Source organism: Leguminivora glycinivorella, chromosome 24 (genome assembly GCF_023078275.1).
Source record: "Leguminivora glycinivorella isolate SPB_JAAS2020 chromosome 24, LegGlyc_1.1, whole genome shotgun sequence".
NCBI classification, from domain to species: Eukaryota; Metazoa; Arthropoda; class Insecta; order Lepidoptera; family Tortricidae; genus Leguminivora; species Leguminivora glycinivorella.
This window is the reverse complement of record NC_062994.1, coordinates 10,799,475-10,826,644: the sequence shown is the minus strand read 5'-3', so window position 1 is coordinate 10,826,644 and position 27,170 is coordinate 10,799,475. Positions and strand designations below refer to the sequence as shown.

Genomic DNA, 27,170 nt, shown 5'->3' with positions numbered 1-27,170 from the left:
TGCAATGTAGTCTATTTCATTTCTATGTTTTCCGTTCGGGGACCTCCAAGTCCACTTAGTGCTCTCCCTTTTTTTGAATAGGCTATTAAGGAGGTATAGGTTGTGTTCCATTAAGAACTCTACTAGTTTCTGTCCGTTTGCACTTCTTTTACCGAACCCAAAATTTCCTATTATATGTTCCATGTTGTTTTGTTTTACACCAATTTGTGCATTTAAGTCGCCCATTAATATAATATTGTTTTTTTTTTAGAAAATTTCATGACCACTTCTGACAAGTCCCCGTAGAAGCTTTCGATTGCTAACTGATCAGCCTGTTCCGTTGGAGCGTATGCTTGTATGATTGACCAGGTTTTACTATAACTGGGCAACTTGATGTTAAGAATGGCTATTCTGTCAGAGATTCCAGTTATGTCTATAATTTGGTGTTTCAGGTGTTTTTTAATTAAGAAGCCTACTCCCCTTTGTCCGCCTTTTTCACCTTTGGTAAACATTATGTACTCTTGTCTCTCTTCAATTGCTTCTTGGGGCCTTCTCATTTCGCTGATACCCAGAATGTCCCATTTTATGTTTTCTAGAGCTACTTCTAACTCTAGTAATGCTTCTGGAGTTCGTAGTGTTCTGGTATTTAATGTTGATATATTTATGTTTACATCTTTTTGCTTTGCTAGAGGGTAATGATCTAATACTCCCGCGGTGACCTGCCGTATTGGGAGATGATTTTGTTGTTGTTTGTTTGTTGTTGTTGTTAGAATAGAATTGTTGTTCTTCCGGGGTCTGTTTTTCTGTGATTGCTATTGTTGATTACTTGTTGATGATAGAGAATTTGAGCGGGATCGGTTTGTGAACTCAAGTGTACTTGTTTTGTTTAGTTTTGAGGGGGCCAGTTGGATTACTTTCTTTTTGTGTGTTTACTTTGTTTTTGTTTGTTTTTTTTTGTGTGTTGTACTGGTGAGTTGGTTGGTGATCTTTTCCTTTTCTCATTTGATTTGTCCTGCTTTGATTTGCCCTTTATTATGAGTTTATCATACCGGATTACGGCAATGTTGCCCTTTTCGATTTCCTCTTGTTTTTTAATGTTGAGTTCCTTTCTTTTGTTGATAACCTCCCTTGGAAAGTCTTCAGAGACATACATATTTTTTGGTAATTTATTGCTGTTCTTCAGCACTAGCATTCGTCTCCAAGCTAGGGTTAATTTTATCAGTATTGGTCGTCGCTTATTTTCCATCTTTTTTCCTAGCCTGCGTGCCTCACTTATCTCCCACTTGTCGAAAGTTTCTGTCTCGTCGTCAGTTATCACCAAGTTTAGAGTATCAATGACCAATTTTATTAGTTCGGTATGGTTCCCTTCAGATTCTTGGATTCCGTGGAGTATTAAGTTATTTTTCCTGGTTTCCCTGTCTAGGTTGTGAACTTTGTTTTTTAGCACTGTTACTTCTTGTTTTATTTTCGCGTTTTCATCCAACAGTGGGGCAAATTTTTCCTCTATGGTTGCTGATACACTTGTTTTGATACTTTCTGTAATAGAAGTTGTGTGTTTTTCGAAGTCGTTCCTGAGCACGACCATATTGTCGTTCATTCTCTTTAAAACCGTGTTTACTAATTCTTCAGTTGACATTTTTATTCCTATTTCTACTATTATGGTAGAAAATTTAGCTCCTGGTATCACTGGTTCGAAGCAGGTATCACTATTTTAAGTTAATTTTCTTTTTCCACTGGTAACACCTTGTAACTCTAATGTCATTGATCGGAAGTTGTTTACTGCCGTTATTTTAGGTTATGTGTATGTATAGTTATAGAGATACGCGTCTGAGACACTTTTTTTGCACTGTTTTCGCTCTGAACGGCACTTTTTTCCGCGGATTTCTATTTCGGCACTGACTTTAGTGGATACTTTAAGGATTTTCAACGTTTTATGAATGCGCGAGTTGTTTTTGCACTGTTTTTTCGTAAAAATATCTAGACGAGGCGTAAAGCGGTTATCACTTGACAGATGTCGTACCGGAAGATGTAATAATTTTTAAAATGGCATATGTGAACTGGCTGTGCATTTCAATACTTTCTGCAGCTCTTCTTAATGATTTACGGATATGAAACATAAAATAATTACGAGTAAATTAAAAATATAACTGAAGAAAAGTGATCAAACACTTTATTTTACTGTGAAAAAATTGTAGGTGTTTTGCAGAGTACCTAATGCGATTAAAGTAAAAATCTGTTTGTGATATTTCATAATTATTAATACTGTCTAAAATGTTTCAGCAATTGCTGGTCAGTGCCAGCAAGAGCAGGAGCGGACTTTGTGCCGAAAATACGCGATCCAGGACTGCCGCGTGCGCCTCGAACGGCTCCGACACCAAGAGGCTCTTGCCGCCAACGACACGCAACACACGGATACGGAAATTGATGCGGAGGATATACACACTAGAGTTGACAATGGGAAACCTACTTGTGGTCTTTGTGGAGATAGTTTTGCACTGAAATCGGATTTGAAAAAACATATCATGATTGGTGTTCACATGCCGACGACACGACGTTCACAAGACGTGAGTCCGGACAAGGAATCAGATACTAGGATTCATATGTATGAGTGTGACTTATGCGGAGCAACATTTCAGCAAAAAAATACCTTACAAATTCATATCAAAACACACTCAACACAGTCAAAGTCTAAGGACTCTAAATGCGATAACATAGGAGAAAAATCTTACTATTGCGAAATATGTGCAGAGCGTTTCCGAAGTAGATACCTATTGAATAAACATAGAAGAGTTCACCCTAATATTTATGCATATTATTGCGACGTATGCAAAAAACGATTTAAAACTGCTTCTGATTTTAAAAGTCATACAAGTATACATAGTGACATAGGACCATATTCGTGTGAAGTGTGTAAAAAACAATTTAAAACTGACGCTTATTTAAAACTACATACTCAGATTCATAGACCTACACAGTCATATTCGTGTGATGTGTGTAAAAGACGATTCAGAACTGAGGCTACTCTAAAACGACATATTCTGTTTCATAGTTATATAAGACCATATTCATGCGACATATGTAAAAGAGGATTTTTGACTGTCACTTCATTAAAACAACACACACTATGTCATAGCGATGTAAGCTCACATTCATGTGACATGTAAAAGGTAAAAGAGGACTTTTAACATGTGTCAAACAACATACACAGTTGCATAGTGACATAGGACCGTATTCGTGCGACGTACAGTCGGTTCATCTTTACTTGTCCTATCATGTAAACAAACGAAACGTCAAATATGATCAAAGACAATTACTAGTGATTGGAAATGTCGTAAAAATGATGTATTAACGATAATTTGTAAATAAACGCTGCTAACGACATCAGAGGATTTTCAATTTTACGTCACACAACATCTATGTAAAAACCAAAATTAATTGAGGTCGTCACATTTGCAACAATCATATGGAAAAGGCTATTACATTATTCATTTTATAGTACCTGACATTAACATTAATACAACAAAAAATATACTGATAGTAAAATATTCATTGTAAAGAGGTAGGAAATAAAACGTAACGAAGTCGGTTAATAAATCTGATAAATTATTGCAGTTAAAATCAACGCATTTTTTCCAAGCTATACAAACTCAAACGTTAATATCGATCGTTCATAACGATAAGTTGTCATCCCAACATTACGACTCATAGACAATCTAGACTTCGTAATGTCAGGAGTTTTTAATGTCATCCGTTCGTAATTATAATTATTAATGAAAATCGTTTTAGAAATGATATTTTTCAGTGGTTTTTTGATTGATTTCAATACTTTGTGAGTTTATTTGAGTGTATAATAACATTTTAAGTGATGGTTAATGTACAATTCCAGAGTGAGATAATGTTTTCCAGCAGTGTTTGTTTACATGATTGGACAAGTAAGGTTGAACTGAGTGTATGCGGAAATAGTTATACAAGAGTGCAAAGTTGTATTTTAAAGCCGAGTGTGGAATTGAAAAGGCGAGAGGATTCTATAGTTGAACCACGAGTGAAGCGAGTGGTTTGAGAATAGAATCCTGAGCTTGCGAGTTTTTCAACCCGAGAAGTACAATAAAATACATTTGCACTCGTGTGTAACACAAAACTTTTCCCCTCACTATAGCGAGGAAAGCACAACGCAAAAAACGCGTTTATAACTGCTTCCAGTAGTTCCACAGGCGGTATAACATCTTCATCACTAGAGCCTGTGTGGTGACGGGTTAAGAATTTCACCACCCCTTTCTTCCCGTGGGTGTCGTAGAAGGCGACTATGGGATATGGGTTAAATTGTGGCGTAGGCGAGAGGCTGGCAACCTGTCACTGCAATGTCACAGTTTCGTTTTCTTTCAACCCCTTATTTGCCAAGAGTGGCACTGAAGCTTTAGTAGTTTCATGTGTTCTGCCTACCCCTTTATGGGATACAGGCGTGATTGTATGTATGTATGTATGTATCACTAGATTAACCCAAACTTTGCCTCTATTCAAGGTCAAATTACTTTATCCACTAGTGGATAAAATGCGTTTTTAAGCTTGGAACATACTACGCGGACGTCCGCCGTCGAGCGACCGCGACCGCGACCGATCAGTGTGCACGGACCAAAACATCCAGCGAGCCAGATTTCGATCGGACGTCCATGCGCTCAAGGCCACGTTCACGACCGTCGACCGATAAGTTGCACGGTTAAAGCTAGGAACATACTACGCGGACGTCCGTCGTAAAACGACCGCGACCGCGAACGAACAGTGTGCACGGAACAAAACATCCAGCGAGCCAGATTTCGAACGGACGTCCATGCGCTCAAGGCCACGTCCACGTCCGTCGACCGATAGTTTGCACGGTTGTGTGTATTTCCATTGTCCAGATTGCCGTCCGCGGTCGATTCACGACGGACGTCCGCGTAGTGTGTTCCTAGCTTTAGTGTATATTCCATGTCCAGATCCGCGTCCGCGGTCGCGCGACCACGGACGTCCGAGTAGTATGTTCCTAGCTTTACCCGCTGGTATTAAAGGACAAAAACACGTTTTTCCGAGCTAGTGAGGGGAAAAAGATTTAGAAAAACATATAGGGACTCATAGTGTCATAGTGTTATAATATATGTACATGTGGCGTATGTAGAGAAGGATTTGTAACTCTGTTTGGTTTAAAACAACAATATCTGGGTTCTATTTTGTTATATCACGTCTTTAATATAAAAAAAACTGTTATAAAAAAAATAAAGACAAAAACTTAATTTCTGGCCGGGATTCGAAACCCTGACACATGCGATCTGTCTGCGAACATTAGATCGACCTCAACGCTGAGCTATGCGCAGCCGCCGCGCGGGCGGCGAAATTAAATATATTTTATGTTTTAGTATACGTAAAATATGGTCGTTTCACCGCCCGAGAATTCTGTCTTAACAATACAACTACTCCACACTAGATGGTGCTAAGGCTACGCTAGATCGATTTTTCACTCCCGAAAACTCCCACATACAAATTTCAGCGAAATCGTTAGAGCGGTTTCCGCGAACGTCGGTGTACCTATATGTCGCAGGGAAATGGCCAAAACAGAGATTTGATCAAGTTTCTAAGGGATTTGATCAAATCACGCAGGATGTCAAAATGGCGAATCCATTTCATCATTTCTCTAGAAAATTTCAGTCATTTGACTAAATCCCTGACTCTGTTTAGTGAGATCACAAAATCGGCCAACAGACACGCCACGTTTTGTCATTTCACTAGATTTGTTTAGGGATTTGATAAAATCCCTGAACCGCGACAGTGAGTTGACGAAACGAACTCAAAAAGTCAACTAGTTTTAACATTTCCCTAAATTTAGGGAAATGATAAAGTCTCAACTGGTGATTTGATCAAATGTCTGAACTGATTTCGTGAAATGACAAAGCCTAGAATCTAATATATCTAATTAAACTTATTAGACTCTTGCCTTTGTCACTTGATTTGATTGAATCCGTAACTAGATTAGTGAAATGGTAAAATTGAATCCGTTTTTAAGTTTTTGGTTTTCTATAAATAAGAAAAAAAATAGAATAAGTGAAGAAACAAAGCTAAAAATGTTTCATTTTAAATTATTTTCTAAAACATTTTGTCTTTTCACTGAACTTGTTTAGCGAAATAATAAAACTAATAGTTGACTTTATATATAAGCTCGTTTCGTCAACTTACTGACGTGGTTCAGGGATTTTATTAAATCCCTAAACAAATCTAGTGAAATGACAAAACGTGGCGTGTCTGTTGGTCAATTTTGTGATTTCACTAAACAGAATCAGGGATTTAGTCAAATGACGGAAATTTTCTAGAGAAATGATAAAATGGATTCGACATTTTGACATCCTGCGTGATTTGATCATATCCCTTAGTGATTTGATGAAATCTCTGTTTTGGCCATTTCCCTGCAACTAGTGCTGCCATCCGTCCGGGTTTCCCCGGATTTGTCCTAGTTTGGAGGCCGTCCGGGCGGGGAGTCAAGAAGTGTCCGGGAAATGGATGAAAATTAAAGGTCATGTTTTTTAAAAATAAATTCTGACCCGTCCGGGAAAAAAATGCGATTTACGCCAAATGTCCGGGTTTTTTGTATCTTTGTCCGGGTTTGGCGAAATTCGAGATGGCAGCCCTACCTGCGACATATGTCTATAAATAAATAAATGTCCAAGAATTGCTCATTTTTACTTATACTACGTCGGTGGCAAACAAGCACACGGTCCGCCTGATGGAAAGCGGTCACCGCAACCTATGGACGCCTGCAACTTAAAAAAAAGTGTCACATGCGCGTTGCCACCCCATTAGAAACTTGTACACTCCCTTTTGCTGTGTTAAGTATAAGTACACAGCAAAAAGGAGTGTACAAGTTCAACTTGTAGTAGTCCGTAGTTCTAAAATAACAGTACTTGCTAGTACGGATTACAATTAACAGATGGCGGTATGTGCCTATTATTTCCAGATAATTCTAGAATGTAATATCACTTCTGTTTGAAGTACTTATTGAATTTTAAAAATACTACTGAGATAACGGAAGAAGCTTAAAATTCGTAATAATAATTAAATCACTTAATGAATACGCAAGTTTTGTCAACCGCTAATCATAAGGTCAATCTTTGTTGTTTCGTATCCTTGACCTGTGTCGCCATATGAATATGAAAGAATTCTCAGTCTTAACAATACAACTACTTCACACGAGATGGCGCGCGTTTCGCCACAAAAATTGTCATTCAAAAAAATTGTGTAATTTTCTATTCGTGGTAAGTATTCTTTTCAGTAATATGAAATGTCTTGAAAAAATATTACACCTCAATGTTTGTTGCTTCGTATACGGGACCTTGACCTGTGTGCCATCTAGTTTTTGCAATAAGTAGTACCTACATCGACCGAAAAAATTGTGTCTTAATAATACAACTACTCCACACGAGATGGCGCGCGAAGAAAAACGCATGAGAACTCGAAAATTCGCGTTTTCCGGGACCCAAAGACAAGTTAGATCGATTTTTCATCACACATCTAGCATCACAGTTTAAGATAAAATTTTGCCTATTTATGATATTTCACTGATTCGTGTTTAAATTCTATCGCTAAGCGTGTTAAAACTTGAATGTCTTATCCTTCTTTTACATTTCAAGCGTATTGCAGAATAGATACTCCTATTGGTTTCTTTATACTTAGTTTACAAATTAAAACGAGGTGTTTTTTCTCCAATCATGGACAGCAGTTCTCCAGTAATGGATCCCCCTTTGTCGACAGTAAAATAAGTTTCAAATTTTACTTTTAAGGCCAACTAATACTGAATGAGTCAATACAATACAATACAATACAATACAATACTCTTTATTGCACACCTTGATAAAATACAACAATACAAAACAAGGAAAAAACACGAACAAAGGTAAACAACAGGCGGTCTTATCGCTAAAGAGCGATTTCTTCCAGACAACCTTAAGGTAGCGGAAATTGATAAATTTATATAATGTCAGTAGGTGGTGGTGGTAGGTGGTGGGTGGTAGGTAGGTAGGTCAATTTGATATACCATACCAAATAAAATTATTTTGGGTTAATATTGTCATCGGTTACCGCGATAGTTACTCATGAAATAAAACTATGGAAACGGATTCAATCGCGTATAATGAATTTAAAATTCATCCCGACGTTTCGAACTCTTTACATCGTTCGTGGTCAACGGGTGACTGAGGAAAAATTACAATGTGCAAAAGCTGGACATACAATAGTTATTTGTTATACAAGGGGGCAAAGTTGTATTTTAACGCCGAGTGTGGAATTGAAAAACGAGCAAGTGAAAGGATTCTATAGTTGAACCACGAGCGAAGCGAGTGGTTCGAGAATAGAATCCTGAACTTGCGAATTTTTTGACACACGAGAAGTAAAATACATTTGCACCCGAGTGTAACACAAAACTTTTCCCCTCACTATAGCGAGGAAACTACAAATCACAAAAAATGCGTTTATCACTGCTTCCAGTAGTTCCACATGGGGTAAATCATCTCCATTACTAGACTCACCTACTTTAATAAATTTTAAAGCAGTTAATTTGACTTTATTCAAGATCAAATTACTTTACCCACTAGTGGATAAAATGCGTTTTTACCCGCTGGTATTAGGCCGGCAACAGACAGTCTTAAAAATTCATAATCTTAGAAAAGTTTTGTATGCAAACTGACACTGACAGATCTGTCAGTGTTTATAATATTTGTTTTTTTTGTCCATAATGGCATCACCGTCCATTACAGGGTATTTTACATTACATATTTTAGGTGAAAAGGTAAACAAACTTACAGTTAGATACTAGCTAAAGAGTGAACGAAGTAGTACCTACCTTACGTATGTACAGTGCCGGACAAAATTCTTCATACACCGACTATAAACTTTATATCATAATTTCTTTACCCTTAAACTTAACATCACAGTTGTGTTGGAAAACTTTTAGCTAATTTCATGGCGTAGGTACAACATACAGACAATAACATATCAATGGTTGTACAATTATTTTCTTACAACATATATCACGCCTGTATCCCATAAAGGGATAGGCAGAACACATGAAACTACTAAAGCTTCAGTGCCACTCTTGGCAAATGAGGGGTTGAAAGAAAACGAAACTGTTCATCTTTATTAAACACATCATATATATTCAGACGGGCGATGGCTGAAAGACAATACCAGTATGTATATCTCGTGCGTTTGTTATGATTAATAGGAATGAATAGCTTGAATGGCTAACATTATATTTCCTCGCTTCATTGTTCGATATAATTATTAAGTTTACATTATTGTACCCATATAACCATAATCGGTCGCCGTTCCTACGCAAATCCTCCTATTTTGTGTACACACAGGTCTTCGGGTCTCAATGCTTAGTCGCAGTACGGTCGACGTTTAGTCGCGGCGACCCAAATGGGGACGATTGGTAACAGGCACAAAATGGTCACAGAAGTGACAGAAGTGTGCACTACGCGTGCACACATTGTTACCGTTTGGCGACTACTTTCCCAAAATCATTCGTTCATTTCATTCTTTTCAAATGGCGACTGTCAGAGACGTCAAAGTAAAAAAGAAATAAAATCATTTGACATTAAAATGTAATGGCGTAAGAATTTGTTAAAGATAAAATATTGTTTGCATTTGTAATATAATGTGGGCTAATTACCATGGCCAATTAAATTGCTCGAGTGATTTCATAAAATAAGTCTAAATTTATCAACGCGCCATCAATTTACCTCAGTTTAACCAGTAATAATATTATTGACTACTCGGTGTTTGCGTGTTATGTATATTGATTGGTGAAGTTTTAGTGCTCCGGTGCATATACTATACTGAAATAATAAAAATAATGCCTAGAAAACCAATAAAGTTGTTAAAATATGGATTAAGACGGTAATATTCCATGTAAAAAACAGTCGCCAAACGGTCACCAAACGGTCGACAAACGGTCGCAAAATGGTCGCAGCGTACACGCGTGACCGAAAGCAAAATGGCTTCTTGTATTAATTTTTTCCAGGTATCCTCAAACTTTCTAAACAATTAAATATGCCGTCGTACTCAGTTGCCCTCACTAAAGAAGATTAAAAAAAATTGTAACGTGCGTACCGAGCTGCTGGGTTGTAAAGGATCGGGGATCATATTATTATGGTCTTCTATAGAGCAACTAGTATTTTGCGGCATTTCACAATTGACACTTGTTGAAGTAGTCGTCATTAATATTACTATAAACATTAATTTCAGCGATCTGTACTTCTTTTGTCAAGATTTTTGTATAGATAAGTGTCTACAAATTTGTAATGTTAAAGAGACATAAATAAAACGTAGTAGAGTAAATAATGTGTTTTTTTTTGTAACCCAAACAAAATACTTGTAGATACGAGTGCGGAAAAGAGGAAAATCGATACGAGTAGCGATAAATTAATACACGAACGAAGGGAGTGTTTTAAATCGACACGAGTTGTGGATGTCCTTTTCGCACGTGTATCGTACGACGATTTTCAGTACCTAAATCTAAGCTAAGAGTTTCGACCAGACAAGAAAAGAATCATTGCTTGATTTGCTCGCACTACTGCGTTAAAAAAGCAGCATCTGTACTGAAAAAAACTACCATTGCGCAACAGAAATTCTATTAATATCACAGTAAATACTCTATTTCATTTGATTCCTACTTTTATTGTGTAAAGTAACACTACACTTCATTTTTATCAATAAGAATTAAAAATTATATATTTAATACATTAAGTAACTATAAAGTGCTTATCTATTTGTATTATCATTCTGCACTTTTCTTAACTTTCCCACATTTCTATAAAATGTCGAAGAGTGCTTAAATGGTCGTCGTCGTTTATTATTATTTAATTCGCTCATATTTAAATGATTCAAAGCAACCAGTCCACAACTTCACAAGACAGTTTGAGAAACCTTCGTATTTCAGATTGTCATTTGCGGATACAGTGGTTTAGGAGCAGTTCGGTAATCAGACCTACACATGTGTGTACAAATTCTGTCAATGTCACTGTCAGAAACCGTTCTGACAGTGACAATGACAGCCACAAATTCGTCCACATGTTGTTACCGTTATGTGTGCAAACGTCGACTAATAAAGTGTCGTTAAAAGTCATTCTGACAGTGACATTGACAGCCACAAATTCGTACACATTTTGTTACCGTAACGAGTGCACACGACGACTACATTTTGTTATTGTATCAATACGGTCGCATTGTTTGCACGACGTTACCACGCGTTATGTCACATTTGACAGTTAGTTACTGATTTGAAGATTTTGCGACTGAAATGGTTGTATGGGTAGTTTATTTAATCTACTGGCAACATATTGCACGCTTATTTTAGAGATTTATAAAAAATAAGTATTTCAATTGCCTCTAAACCTTCTCCCCCCCACCCTCAGGTCGGTGTCAACCGGCGGTGGCACCCTCATTATTTTTTCGTGCACGGCAACAGACGCACGCGTAGTCCACTGCACTATCTTTTGATACTAAGTTTATCTTGGTCGTTGGCAATGCCAAAGCGTAAAACGCACTGACCAAGAAAAACAGTGGACTAGTATTTTTATCATCATCTACGGATGATCACACAACGCGTACTTTTAACAAGACGCGAGCCTGGAGGTTGACCGTGAGTCAACACGAAGGCAGCCGGGGGGTTGACCGTGAGTCAACACGAAGGCATAACTCATGTAAGACATGGTGATTCTATTACGAACACATGTTGATATGAACATTAGTTACTGAATGTTATCCGCGAGATAACACTAAGTAAGACGCGCATATGGGTGAAATCTACACTGAGAGAAATTTGCATTGTGAATTTAACAAGTTCGACTTGTTGCGGTTTATCCGTTTAAATCAGCCAAACGTATGTTTAAAACAATATGTGTCAGGTTGTTTTTATAAAATCGACTTGTTGATTCAAATATATATATTGCCGATTCAAATGACAAGTAGCTTGTTGTTTGAACCAAAGAGCACGTAGGTGCTATTTTAACCAAAAAATTTGTTGAACGAACATGAAACTGGTTGTATTTTCTCTCAGTGTACCCACAATTTTGGTACTATTTTTATTTTAGTTTTTATAAAACTAAATTATGGCTTGGTTTTTGTTCTGTTCAGAAAGCATCGTTGCTTTCTCGAACAAGAAGTCACGGAGACCGAAATGGTACATTCCGGACAACCAACTCGATTACCAGGACTCGAATTCTCCATACATCGAGAATGTTCCGGAGATCTTACCTGAAGACGCAACACCCTGCGGGTACGGCGCCAGGCTCAACTCCTGACAATTCAGCTCCAAAGTACCTGATTTGGACCCAGACCTGGTTACCGTGTTTAGGTGAGGCTATATACCGACCATACACCCATACTTGGGGAAAAATTCACGGTAACTTAGCCTCCCCTTGGTTATCATTAGTCCGCAAGGGTTTACCAAAGATTTGAAGGATAAGATATTAAAAGAATACCTTATCTCCGAAAATTGTACGCTTTTTTAAGCATTCAGATTCAGATTTTTTATTGATAAAATATGATATTTTACACGTCATTTTTTATAAGTAAGTATAAATACAATAATCTAAACTTAAGTAAATCAGTATTAGTACATTTCACATGATAAAAATATACATTATACAGTTTTATTATTAACTATTTATATGAATTATGAACTTTAATTTTAATATTTTTTTGTGGTTGGGTTGGCCACTTCTCTATTCATGAATTCGTCTATGTTATAACACGCCAATTCAATTAATAGCGATTTGAGTTTTTTATCGAATAATGAATCGTTCAATTCGATAATTTCGGTGGGAAGCGCGTTGTATATTTAGATGCTTCATGCAGAAATTTCTGCGGGCATTACAGCCATGCTGTTTGTGGCAGCTGCCAGTTGGGTGTAGGCGTTACAGCCATAAACCGAGCTATTACTGTTCTATTGACGTCTGATGATATATAAGATCACTGCTACCAAGCTGTTAAGCGACAGTTGTCGCATCTTATCAGACTTGCATTATTGCAAAACCCAAGCACGTACAATACAAGGCTTGTCACACCCAGGTTATAAAAACCCTTCTTGACCATAATTCAAGATGCGGGCGATTTACTCTGTGGAAGTAAACTCCCAGAAAACATAAAAGCCTCAAAAGTAATTGAGAAACAATGGCTACAGATAAAAAAGTCTGTATATTCGGGAGAGAGCAACACGGCTCCATCAACTTCGACAACAACGTCGGCGCGCAAGTTGGCGCAACCAATACCAGTTTCAGGGAAACGGGTCAGGCCCTCCTCGTTACGTCGAAAACGCCGGGGGGGGGGGGGGCCCAGAGGACAGCAGTCAACCAACCCCGAACCCTCCTGCCAGACCAGCGGGCCAGAGCAAGCCCCGTGCTAGTCCTCAACAATGAGTCAGTTACCTCACGCTGGTAAAATAAAATATTTTTTTATGATTGCTGGTCAAAAATAACATCAAATGAAGTTATTTTAGATTCGCTTAAAAACGGTTGCTCTGTAACTTTTGATTGCCGGATTGCCTATGACCGGATTTTCAAGACGTTGTACCCCAAATAAATTGGACAAGTAGTGAAAAAGCCGTTATGGAGGTACGTCCAAAATTTAATTCAGCTGGATGCATCCCACAGCATGACCAGTTTATTTCGAGAACGTTTTTGTCACAAAAATCTATGACACCAAACGTTTTATTCCAAATCTCGAAAAGCTGAACAAATTTATTCATAGAGAACATTTCAAAATGGAAAACCACAGACCAACTGTTAAGCTTATACTTACCAACAGGTAGCTTCATGGCTACTGTTGATTTGAAGGAAGCTTACCCACTGATTCGAATGTTATTGCGAGACATTGCCGCAAATATCTGAGCGTCCATTTTGAAGATGAAAACCCTAGTTTATTAACTTGAACGAATTTACGGCTTTGTCTTATGGTTTTTTAGCGCGGTATTTTATGTGTCGGGTACTCTTATGTAGTGTTTACGAAACGTAAACGTTAACCTACTAGAATGCTTGTGCTTTGTCATAAACTATACTAATAGGACATTAAAACCGCGACAGGTTTGTCGAGACTTAGGTTTTATGTTCAAACTCAGTCGATTTTTTTTTACCTACGGGAAAAACGTAAGAAAATCAACGTGATGGTTAGAAAATCTCTGTCACTACACTCTTGTTCCGTTAGAGAATTATCTCAACTGATCGGAGTACTTATTGACGCATGCCCTGCAGCAGCTAAATTTGGGTGGCTATATACTAAAATTCTAGAACGCCAAAAATTTCTAGCCTTGCAAAACGCGACCCAAACTATAGTAAGAAAATTAAATTACCGAAACTAATATTAAATGATCCGAACTGGGGGATGAATATGCACTTGGAGCACACGGAGCGTCGAGATCCGAGGAAAGAGCTTTCCACATAAACCAATTGGAAATGTTAGCATTATGTTTACCTCTTAATATTTCTCTAATGACCGTCGTTGTGACTGTTTTATATTAATTCGTATAGATAATACGAATGCTATAACTGATATAAGCGATGAAAATCGCATGGGCAGCGTTCAATTTCGAAATTTGAACGACCCTTTCAGACGGATTTGGCAGTGGTGCGAAGAAGCGAAACCTTTGGTTTTTTTTGCATCGTATATAAATATTAAATATACGAAAGACAATATAGAAGTAGACCGGGTATCACGAAATGTGAATCTCGATACTGAATGGGAACTATCTCATGAAGCGTTTATACTGCTACGCATACCTAATGTATACTGCTGGAGAGCCTGATATTGATCTTTTCTCTTCTCGCTCCAATGCCAAATGTACACTTACTTATCAAGGTGGAAAGACCCAGATGCATCAGCTGTAGATGCTTTTACACTAGACTTTTATAGTTTCCCTCCATTGCCGATCATTTTAAAAATCTTTAAAAAAGATAATTTATGACAAAGTAACAGGAAGTTTAGCTTCCCCGTCTGGCAATCCCAAGCGTAGTTTCCTTTGTTAATGTCACTAGTAAAATCCGATATTATTTACATGAGCCCCGAAGAACATAAGGTCTGTTCTGATCACAGCACCAGGAATCCGTTCCACAAGCGCCTTCTCCTGGGTGCAGCGGTGCTCTCCGGTAAAGGTTATCTGAGGAAACTTCATGTGATCGCATCTATTTCTAAAAATACCATTCAGCAATATAACGTCTCGTTTAAACATGGTTTAAACTATGGTGGTCATTTTGATCACATCAGGATCGTCATATTATGGATCCATAAAGAATCATAAGGTCAGCATTATCCCTGTTTCTCAGGACCAAAAAAAAAAAAAAGAATATGTTAAACGTTTGTTAAAACGCATATTTAAAATGAGACCTAATTTTCCAAAATATACTTACTCACTCTTGGGATCCAAAAATAGTATTGGATTACATTGATGAATGGTATCCAAATACGACTATATCTTTAGAGCAGATTACCTAGGTACTAAAAAGCTTGTCGTATTATTGGCATTATGCACTGCCCATCGCGTGCCAACATCCTTACTGATTAAATGAGTGAATATACACTACCCAAATGGGGTAAAAATTATCGTGTCAGATATAACTAGGGATGTCACGAATGTCGCATGTGTCACATTCGCGAATGCGAATATTCAGAATGCGAATGTGCGAATGCGAATATCGCTGAATTTCATAAAAAACCAAGCAATCACCAACAACCCGCTAGGTAAAAAAAAAATGCTTACTATTGGTCAAAATGCCGAGTACGAACTTCACGCCGTACGAATTTGAGCTATCTGCGCATGCGCGAGTCGACAATCGACAAGTAGCAATTGGAGCGGGCGGCGCGGGCGAGGAACAAGCTGCGACTTGCACACATTCGCATTCGCAAAACATTCGCATCGTTTGAAGCGAATGCGAATGTCAATGCAAATGTTTAAAAGAATGCGAATCATTCGCATATGCGAATGCGAATGCAAATATTCGTAACATCCCTAGATATAACCATCTGCCCCGACATACTTATACTGTTCCTTTCGTACCTTAAAGAAACGTGTCGCGCGACTTCGGTCCTTCGCGAGTATCTCACTCTAACAAGCGATAAAAGGCCTCCGAACTCAGAACACCTCTTATTAACTGCGAAGCGCCCTCACAGGGACGCGATGGCACAGTCAATAAGCAGGTGGATAAAACAAGTACTAGCGGAGATCGGGATGGACGTGGCAACATTTAGTGCACACAGGCACTCGCCATGCTACCACGTCTACTGCCGTTTCGGCAGGGGTCAATGTTTGACATTATCAGAAAAACTGCGGGTTGGACCTCCAACCTCGCAAATATTTCCTAAATTCTGCCATCGTCAAATAGTTGACGAAGACCTATTTGCATGATCAGTTTTTTAATTAATTATGAACTGTGTTACTGAATAAGACTGATCTTGTGTATAAATTACATAATTCTTTAATTGCTAGTTGTTTAGTAATAATTATGTAACAAAATTGAATAATAAATATTTAATGTTGTTTTCACAATTGCCATCCATGCAAAACTTTGTCTCTAAACAACTACAATAATGTAAACTTAATAATTATATCGAACAATGAAGCGAGGAAATATAATATATGATCAAACGAGCTTCGCAAGCGAAGTTCGATCGATATTATATGACTCGCTTCATTGGAAGATATAATTACTAGGGTGGAGCGAAAAAACACTTTTCTGGAATTAGCAAACCTAATAGTTATCAATCAATGCCCCTTAGTCTATGAAGCCTTTATGCAAATTTTCAGCTTTTTAAATTCACATCTTCTGCCTCCGCATTATGTTTGAAATTTTGAAAATCTCATACAAACCTAAAAATTCAACTTTCAGATAAAAAAAAATTTCGGCAGTATTATGTTTAGTATATGTTATTGATACATATCATTATGAGAAACTAAAATAAGTTGCGAAAATAGCGTCAAGAATCGCCAAAGTTTGTCTAGTTTCAGTACATTCGCCAAAATAGCAGCTAAAATACTGAAAATTGGCGATTTTTAACGCTATTTTCGCAATTTTTGGTAGTTTCTTGTAATAATATGTATCAATAATGTATACTGAACATAATACTACCGAAAAACATTTTTTATCTAAAAGTTGAATTTTCAGGTTTGTATGAGATTTTCAAAATTTCAAACCTAGTGGGGAGGCAGAAAATGTTGATTTAAAAAGCTGAAAATTTGCACAAAGGCTTCATAGACTAAGGGGCATTGATTGATAACTATTAGGTTTGCTAATTCCAGAAAAGTGTTTTTTCGCTCCACCCTAATAATTACCCTCCCTCCCGATACACCCAGATTCCAAAGTTTTGCTTGGAATAATCTCTGAAAATAAAGAGGATGCCACCGCCGGTTGACACCGACCTGAGGGTGGGGGGGAGAAGGTTTAGAGGCAATTGAAATACTTATTTTTTATAAATCTCTAAAATAAGCGTGCAATATGTTGCCAGTAGATTAAATAAACTACAATAATGTAAACTTAATAATTATATCTTCCAATGAAGCGAGTCATATAATATCGATCGAACTTCGCTTGCGAAGCTCGTTTGATCATATATAGTCTCATGTAATCAATCCAAGCCAAAATTTAAGGAAATTTTTGGAAAAATAAAGAAAATATCAAATGTCATTCTGAATTATACCCACTTTAGTAGACACACAGGAAAAAGCTTGGGTTAGATAAATACCTTCAGTTTCTAACTGAAAATGTTCCTCCGAGACAATCAGCGATATCTAAAGCAGATAAAAGCCATACACACTACTACATTGCATTTCATTCGTATTTTAATTACTGTATGATCAAATTAGTCCAGAGCCAAAAGTACTGATGTAAAAAATACATCCTGTATACTCATGTAAAAAAATGATTGTACGATCATTGATATGTTATTGTCTGTATATTATACGCCATGAAATTAGCTAAAAGTTTTCCAATACAACTGTGATATTAAGTGTAAGGGTAAATTATGATAGAAAGTTTATTTTATATGTCGGTGTATGATGCATTTTGTCCGGCACTGTATGTATGTATAAACTCTTTTCCCCTCACTAGCTCGGAAACACGTGTTTTGTCCTTTAATACCAGCGGGTAAAAACGCATTTTATCCACTAGTGGGTAAAGTAATTTGACCTTGAATAAAGTCAAATTTACTGCTTTAAAATTGATAAAAGAAGGTGAATCTAGAAACAAAGATGATTTACCACCTGTGGAACTACTGGAAGCAGTGATGAGATGGTGATAAACGCATTTTTTGCGTTGTAGTTTCCTCGCTATAGTCAGGGGAAAAGTTTTGTGTTACACTCGGGTGCAAATGTATTTTACTTCTCGTGTGTTAAAAAACTCGCAAGTTCAGGATTCTATTCTCGAACCACTTGCTTCGCTCGTGGTTCAACTATAGAATCCTTTCACTTGCTCGTTTTTCAATTCCACACTCGGCGTTAAAATACAACTTTGCCTCCTTGTATAACAAATAACTATTTCACCACACCAACTGGTAAAGATCAATTTTGCTATTCGAAAACGGATAGCAAAATTGCATTTTATCCACAAGAGTGCAAAGTAATTTCATACAAATTTTAACTTGATGCCTTGAGCTGGCTGGTAGAATTTACCTACAAATAATTATTTTGAATCATAAATATTGAATAGATTGCTGGATTTGATTTAAATTGATGTTTTATAGTCAGTATTGTGTTCGTGTTGGCGTGGTGAAAATTTTTGTGTTTCACTCGGTGGCAAAGTTTGTTTAACCTACGTGCCTTGAGACCCTCGCAAAGCTCAAGATTCCATTTTTTGAACCACTCGCTACGCTCGCGGTTCAATATTGGAATCTTTCGCTTGCTCGGGTATCAATATTGGCACGTGCCGTTAAACAACTACTTTGCCCCCTTGTAAAACAAACAAACAAACAAACAAAGCATTTATTGCAAACATATTACAAACATATAACATGTGGGAGTAATATGACCCTGCAAGGGCGCAGCAATCTTACAACTACTTAATAGTAGGTATATAAATAAATTACAAATTAGGTTTTACAAGTTATTAATAATACTTTTAGCTACTTAATTTTGTTATAATAGGTATTAATTAAACATTCTGTCATCAAAAAACTCTTGCAATGTATAAAAGGTTTTGCTTATTAGATATGTGTTAAGAGATTTTTTGAATAATTTAATACTGTCTATTTGTTTTATAGATTGAGGAAGTTTATTAAAGATTTTTATGCACATCATATGTGGTCCGGAGTGACATATTTTTAAAGTAGATGTGGGCAGTGAAAGGTGGTTATTTTGGCGGAGGTTTAACTATTGTTCCTTTCCGACGTATCGGTGTGATAGAAAGGGACAAACGAACTTTATCGGCTTTGTATCGACTCTGATACAAAACGTTTCTATGAGTTTCTTGCCTGAGCTCTCATTTGCTTGTGAGTTTGGGAGGACGATTTCAGTCCTAGATAATGAGGTACAATTCTACCTTTGACCTGACATGTGCATCATTTTAGTAATATAACAAATCATCATCATCTGCTTCGCTAATATTGTTGAGATAAGAGGTTGGTTACACTGAGAAGGAAATGATTCATACCTTGAGCTGAAGATATGACCACGGTGGCTCTCTCGCCCATAAGCTCTCAGCACAGCTGATAGCTTCCACCGGATTATAGGCCACCACCTGTATAGAAAATAGTTTTATGACCATGGGTCACTAAGGTACACAACCTATGTATTTATAACATGAACAATTATTATTATAGTAATACCAAGAATATATTTAAGTATCATGATTGCCATTGTCGTTTTACTGTCTCAATCAAATGGGAAACAATCCTGAGGACTTGGTCCTTATTATTCCTTATCCATGTGGGAATTATGATATATATGAATGTATTTATGTTGTAGAATTATATTAGTGTAGTTACTGGCTCATAGCATGAACCGATTTGGGTTTAAAATAATAATAATAATATGGCTTGTAAAACATGGTATGATATATCCATATATTGGATTTATTAAGATTGGTTATAACGCATAATATGATCATATTTGTATGTCAACACATAAGTAATTGCACAGGTTGTAACACAACGTTACGCATTCGTTCAATATCCGTAAGAAGGCTACACAGCCTCATATTCAAATGTAATTCCTCTATTTCATCACCGACCATGGTGAAGGCAATACAACCTCTATATGAAGGATAGCATCCTCATTCACTTTATAGGCCTCAGCCTCTAATAGTAAATAATCATGAGGACCTGGTCGCAACCATCCTTTTTCACCTTATAGGCCTCAGCCTCTAATACAGGTTGACCGCAGTCAGGCCGCAGCCTCTTATACAAGTTGACCGCAGTCGGGCCGCAGCCTCTAATAGTAAATAGTCATGAGGACCTGGTCGCAACCATCCTTTATATACTCATAAATAAACAATACATTGTATCATGTGTCATTGAAGCTTAGTCTGGAAGCACATTTGTCAGGTAAAACTTCTCAAGGCTTAAGTAAGTCATGTCATGTGGAATTCACAATAAAAGTTGTTAGTAGATCTAGTCACAGGCATCTAATCTACTTAACCATAATCAGTTAATAAGTCTGCTAGCTACAGTAAGGTGACAAGTCTCGTTCACAAAGTATACATTTCTCTATGTGGCGCAATCTCGCCCAGGCCATGATGCCTTTAGCTGTGTAAGGTCTCAAATTCCTCTTAAAGGTTAAGCATACCTGTCGCAACCAGGTATCTTAGTCATTCTTAATATTTCACTAGTAACATAAACAAACGTGCGCAACACTCAATTCACGCACAAACGATATCATTCTCTCTCAGTTCTCTCACTAATCTCATGAACATCTTTCTGTATTAAGTCAACAGTCTCAACACATTAATCACAGTGATCGGTAAGCATATTCAGTCTTAAATAAGATACATGATTCAAACATGACTCAAGTATTAAACATGGTATGCATCTCGAGCTCCAAATAAATAAATATATGAGTGGGATCAACACGTCCTCTTTTATATCTCTTATATTCATATTATACTTAGCTTTTGGAGAGCCGAAGGGAAGATGCATGAGGCTTTCACGAGGCACTTTATAACTTTTACATCGCACGTTCCCAAACTAACTTTGACATAAAGATGGCGCAATCAAAAAGGAAAAGGAAACGTCTAGCTTACCATAGACTAATTTGAAGCTGTCATATGTGTTGCCTGTTGTAATATGTACACATCGCGGGAGTCCGCGACAGGCTTGATAACTTTAGGAACGTTTACGAATAAGAGGGTTACTGTGTAATGTGTATATTATAATTTATGTCTAAACTATAGAGATGGGCCGAATACGAATATTCGGCCGAACATTCGGTTCAGATCTTACCGAACCGAACATTCGGCCGAATATTCGGTGCTCTATATTTTTAAAGCTAATGTAGAATTTAAAACATCTAAACGAATGGTAATTAATGTTACTACTTAGTGTTACTACGGCGCCTACTGTTCTTATCAATAGATAGATATTTACGGCCTTAAGCTAGGAACATACTACGCGGACGTCCGTCGTAAAACGACCGCGACCGCGACCGAACAGTGTGCACGGAACAAAACATCCAGCGAGCCAGATTTCGATCGGACGTCCGTGCGCTCAAGGCCACGACCGCGTCCGTCGACCGATAGTTTGCACGGTTATGTGTAATTTCCATTGTCCAGATCCCCGTCCGCGGTCGATTCACGACGGACGTCCGCGTAGTGTGTTCCTTGCTTTATTCATAAAAAGTTACAACCTATTTAAAACGTTGTTGATGTGCCGATGTCAAAAAACCTTATTCATAAACGCACATTAACGCTAAACAGTGCATCATCTCTTGTGTAAATCCTCGAAATTTTAAAATGAGCCCGACCCCAGTTTAACGGGATTTTAGCGCTATAATACAAGATGGCCGCCTCACATCAGCTGGCTTTTGACAGCAACTCATGAACTGATATGAACCCTCTGAGACGAGTGTTTGTTGCCTGTTCTTACATTTTCTCAGAAAAATGTATTATGTTTAATTAAATTGACAAGCTAAAATTATTATGAAGTGGCGCAAAACCAAAATAATATGTGTTGTGTGCAATGCGGTCTACTTATATACCTAAATTGAAGGAGGTAACTGACTTTTGATCGTGTCAAAGAAAAAGTGCATATATATAGGGAAATATTTCAGAGGCGAGGTGGTAGAAATAGGTATGTAAACCCTTTAGTTTTCATTACTTACTTGCCGACGTCTCTTACCAGGCTTTCCATATGTACTTCAAATCGTACTAGATATATAGGAAAGGACTCGCGCGTGAGAACGCACGGTTGTGCTAGACCACTTTAAATTTAAGTTATTTCTACAACCAGGTTAAATATAAGATACCTTAGCTTAGTAAGGTGGTATCAAAAGCATATTAATAATAATATGGTCTCCACCTGGAGATGAATAACAATAACTATCCTATTGTATTTGCATTACTACAGTCACCCTCATGTTATTACCTGTAGATATACTGCAGTGTTTGTTTGATAAGTATGCTGCAAAATTATAATGTTGAAATATATAATATATCATGTTTTGCAGGCTACGTTAATTAAAAATAACAATTTACTTTCAATGTAGGAACAAATCAAATTATTTTATTATATATTTTTATCAGTTTATAATTTACTTTCAGGTAAAAATGTTGTCTGGCAGTAATGAAACTTTTAATGAAGCGATGACCTATGCTGGCATGTTACTGGAAAAGTTGTGTCTAATTTGGCCATCAAGTGAAGAAAAGTCATCACAGGTAAAATGTTTGTATTACTTACCTATTCATAATCATGATTTAAACATGTTGAAATATATAAGCACTAAATTAGATATGGGATACCAATTTTTTTCCATATCTAATCGCCAGATGTTAGCTATTTTCCTACTAATTTATCATATTAGTAATTTAGTATGAAAATAGCTCACCCCGCCGACCATCACAAATAACATAACAACATAGGCAAGTACAATTGTATTTTTTATTGCCACTCAACTGTCCCTTATATTACTCCGGTAACTATTTTATTCTACAATATAATATGCAAAGGAACCTAGCACAAAAATGTATGGTTTAGGTATATTTTACACTCATGGATGTACCTATTTGTAAAATAATTTTATATTTTACCCAAGCTTCCTTTAGTATTAATTTTCATTTAGCCCGTCCTTGTCACATTTGACTTGCTGCCATACATCGGGCAAGGACAAAATGGAATGGAATCTAAGTAAAAATAGAATTGCTATGTCCTATTAAATTTGCAATAATAGATCATTTATTACTGCCTCCTCACTTCACTAACCAAGTAATCATTTATTACTGCCTCCTCACTTCACTAACCAACTGGAGTGAGTTCAAATGACATTTTTACATAAATTTTTCATATAAAAAATGTATGTAATGTAATGTACATTTCAACTGGGCAAATAAAACAAATCATAATGTTTATTTAGGAAAATTAAACTAGACTTCCCTCTTATTAAAAATATTTATTTAAATTTGCTCAAAATGATGGTAGTTTATAGTTTTCATTTGTTACAGTTTGCTGCCTCCCTCTGCTGGCTCGGTCCCAAGCTGAAGATGGAATTGTCAGAATCTGAAAAAGACACATCAGACATAAATAAAATAGTTTTAATTAACATGTTTTTCTTTAATTTTTAGCTATTATGTGATAGTCGTAATTTTAACGGATAGATTGTACAATGCAATTTCATTTAATAGGTTCTCTGACTAATTAATACTATCATGAGAACTCATTGTACATAATTTTATATGAAAATAGGAATAGTATCATTTTGAAATGGTACATAAGCAATAGAGAACTGCAATGGCTAGGCTACTCTTTGTTTGAGAGTTTGAAATAACTAGTAAGTAAATTTATTTAAAAAGAAACAAAAAGTTTTGCATGACACAGGCAATGTCTGGTAGACAAGTGCCCAAACTAGGGTTATAGGAGTGTATACTCCACAGTACAGAAGACAATCTTATTAACGTTCTTTATAGCAAAATAACACAGGTAACCTAATTACATTTTAGTTCACGACTAAACTACATCAAGACACGTATGTACCTACTAGCTTTTGCCGGCGGCTTCGCTCGCGTTAGAAAGAAACAAAAAGTTACGTATGTCATTCTCCATCCCTTCACCTATTTCCACAATCACGTCAATTTGTCACCGTTTTGCCGTGAAAGACGGACAAACAACACTTTCCCATTTATAATATTACTATGAACAAAATAACCACAAGCAGGTTTGATTTATTACTATTAGAGTAGGTATCGGTATCCTTCAACTCAAGTTCATACTTAAACATGACTGACAAGTGACACTACTCTCACCGTTATAACAGTGTATATTAAGAAATAAATATACAAAACGATGTAAGCTTACCTGGTTTGCCTTCATCGATTATAGATGCGGATTATATTAGCGCGATCCATCACTTGTCGGTTTTTTCGACACGGATCAAAGGCGCGCGCGCCATCTTCGGCTCGGCTCGTGTTAATACGCGCCGTCTAAACAGATGGTACAAAGCGCGCGACGACGGAAGTCGAGTTTTAAGTTTTTAACACGCTTTTATTAGGTCGTCGTGTATGTAACTATGTAATGGAATCTACGGAGGCTAATTTAACCATCTTCCAAGGATCGTAGCGTAATGAAAATTGGCAGCTGTATGCAGTTCTGATGACAATACAATAATATGGTACTGTTGAACTGATCTGATGATGGAGCCGGAAGATATGAACTGGAACTACATGATGGAACATCGTATCATAGCTGTTTTTGGGTTTCTTAGAAAAGTCTTGTAATGAACTTTGACTAAGATTAGGTTTCAAAGTCTGATGATGGAGCCGGAAGATATGAACTGGAACTACATGATGGAACATCGTATCATAGCTGTTTTTGGGTTTCTTAGAAAAGTCTTGTAATGAACTTTGACTACGATTAGGTTTCAAAGACTGATGATGGAGCCGGAAGATATGAACTGGAACTACATGATGGAACATCGTATGAAAGCTGTTTTTGGGTTTCTTAGAAAAGTCTTGTAATAAACTTTGACTACGATTAGGTTTCAAAGTCTGACGATGGAGCCGGAAGATATGAACTGGAACTACATGATGGAACATCGTATCAAAGCTGTTTTTGGGTTTCTTAGAAAAGTATTGTAATGAACTTTGACTACGATTAGGTTTCAAGGTCTGATGTTGGAGCCGGAAGATATGAACTGGAACTACATGATGGAACTTCTTATCATAGCTGTTTTTGGGTTTCTTAGAAAAGTCTTATAATGAACTTTGACCACGATTAGGTTTCAAGGTCTGATAATGAAGCCCGAAGATAGGCACTGGTATTCCATGATGGCATATCGTTTCATAGTTCTGTTTGCGCTTGTGAGAAAGGCCACGTAATGAACTTCGAACGTTACGTTTTCAACGTTATAACAAACCTATTATTGACCGAAGCGAAGCGAGGCCTAAGCTAGGTTAGGGTTTTCTTGCGACCCTTATGAGCAGAAAAAGGAAAGACCGAATCAGTATATCTAAACTAAGTCAGGTTAGGGTCTTTTTTGTGACCCTTAAATATGCAGCCCAGCCAGGCAATCATGGTCGCGCGATAAACGATAAAACATCGGGCATCGATAGGGACGGCCTGCTGTTTTATCATTTATCGCGCGACCATGATTGCCTAAATAAATATCAACGTAGTATTTAAAATAAGTTGGTTAAGGGTTTTCTTGTGACCCTTAAGAGCAAAAGTAAGAGGGGCTCGGGGGCGAAGCCCCCGCATAAAAGAAAGATTAACGTAATATTAAAAATAAGTTGGGTTAGGGTTTTCTTGTGACCCTTAAGAGTAAATAAAGGGGGGCTCGGCCCCGGAAAAAAAGAAAGATTAACGTACTATATAAAAAGGTGAGTGTGGGTTTTCTTGCGACCCTTAAGAGCGAAAATAAGGTGGGGGTTGGGGGGGTGGCTTTATCAACGAAAAATTTCACGCCACGCTACTGCTAAGCATGTCGCGAAGGTCTACAGTTCCCAGAGCCACTATCAGTCTTTTAGTTGCTTAGCAAAATGTCGCGTCCACGTTCCATATCCAGGTTTAACGTTTAACCCAACGTAAATATACTAGAGTGCGACTGAGAAAATTCAACCCTTTGTCTCTATCCTCTTACAGAGTAAGATGAAATCCTTAAGTTCCGTATTGCATTAATCTTCAAATTAGCGCAGCACTATGAAAAAAATTTCGCGCTCGCTACGCTCGCGATCGCGATTTTTTCCCTACATGCTAAAATTTCTTCCCAAACCTGCCGAAACTCAAATTCGCTCAACCAACCCACACAACCCTAATCGATTGCACAGGCCGGCACTGGCCGGCATTGACTCCTAGTGATTTCAAGTTGGGCATCTACCGTGCACAAGATGCAAGGCACTACGCAGTGGTGTATTTAGGGTCCCTTACTTTTGCGGTTGGACAGGCTCATGTGGCCCTGAGTAGAGTAAAATTACTTAGTGCTCTCCAGATAGAAGAGCTAGATTGTTCTAAAGCTGACAGGTAAAACACCATGCAATACAGACACACTGGCGGAGATGGAAAGAATGTGGGCTCAATAAAATAGAAATTGAAATAAAAATAAAAATTAAATGAATCAATGAAAAACTTTATTGCGATAAGCTTGGTACCTATACATCAGGTGGTATTAATTATTATTAAGTAGCAATACGTGTTAGCCACAAATGGCTTGCGAAATTCGCCTACTTGGAATAAATTTATGTTTAAATTTTAAAGATATTTCTAAAGCTGACAGGTAAAACACCATGCAATACAGACACACTGGCGGAGATGGAAAGAATGTGGGCTCAATAAAATAGAAATTGAAATAAAAATAAAAATTAAATGAATCAATGAAAAACTTTATTGCGATAAGCTTGGTACCTATACATCAGGTGGTATTAATTATTATTAAGTAGCAATACGTGTTAGCCACAAATGGCTTGCGAAATTCGCCTACTTGGAATAAATTTATGTTTAAATTTTAAAGATATTTCATTATTAACGACTAAAAAGTATAAAATAAATTTATAGTT

At 37.1% G+C, this 27,170-nt stretch overlaps 1 long non-coding RNA gene across 2 annotated transcripts; it reads left to right on the top strand.

Moving 5' to 3' along the window:
• The first annotated feature begins 21,811 nt into the window (after positions 1 to 21,811).
• Positions 21,812 to 23,722, top strand: LOC125238835. 2 transcript variants are annotated; one of them, XR_007178475.1, is made up of 3 exons: positions 21,812 to 22,260; positions 22,731 to 22,851; positions 23,628 to 23,722. It is a non-coding gene; the product is annotated as an uncharacterized LOC125238835 (long non-coding RNA). The 2 variants fall into 2 exon arrangements; XR_007178476.1 differs by having other exon boundaries at positions 22,731 to 22,844; positions 23,628 to 23,721.
• Positions 23,723 to 27,170: the final 3,448 nt, after the last annotated feature.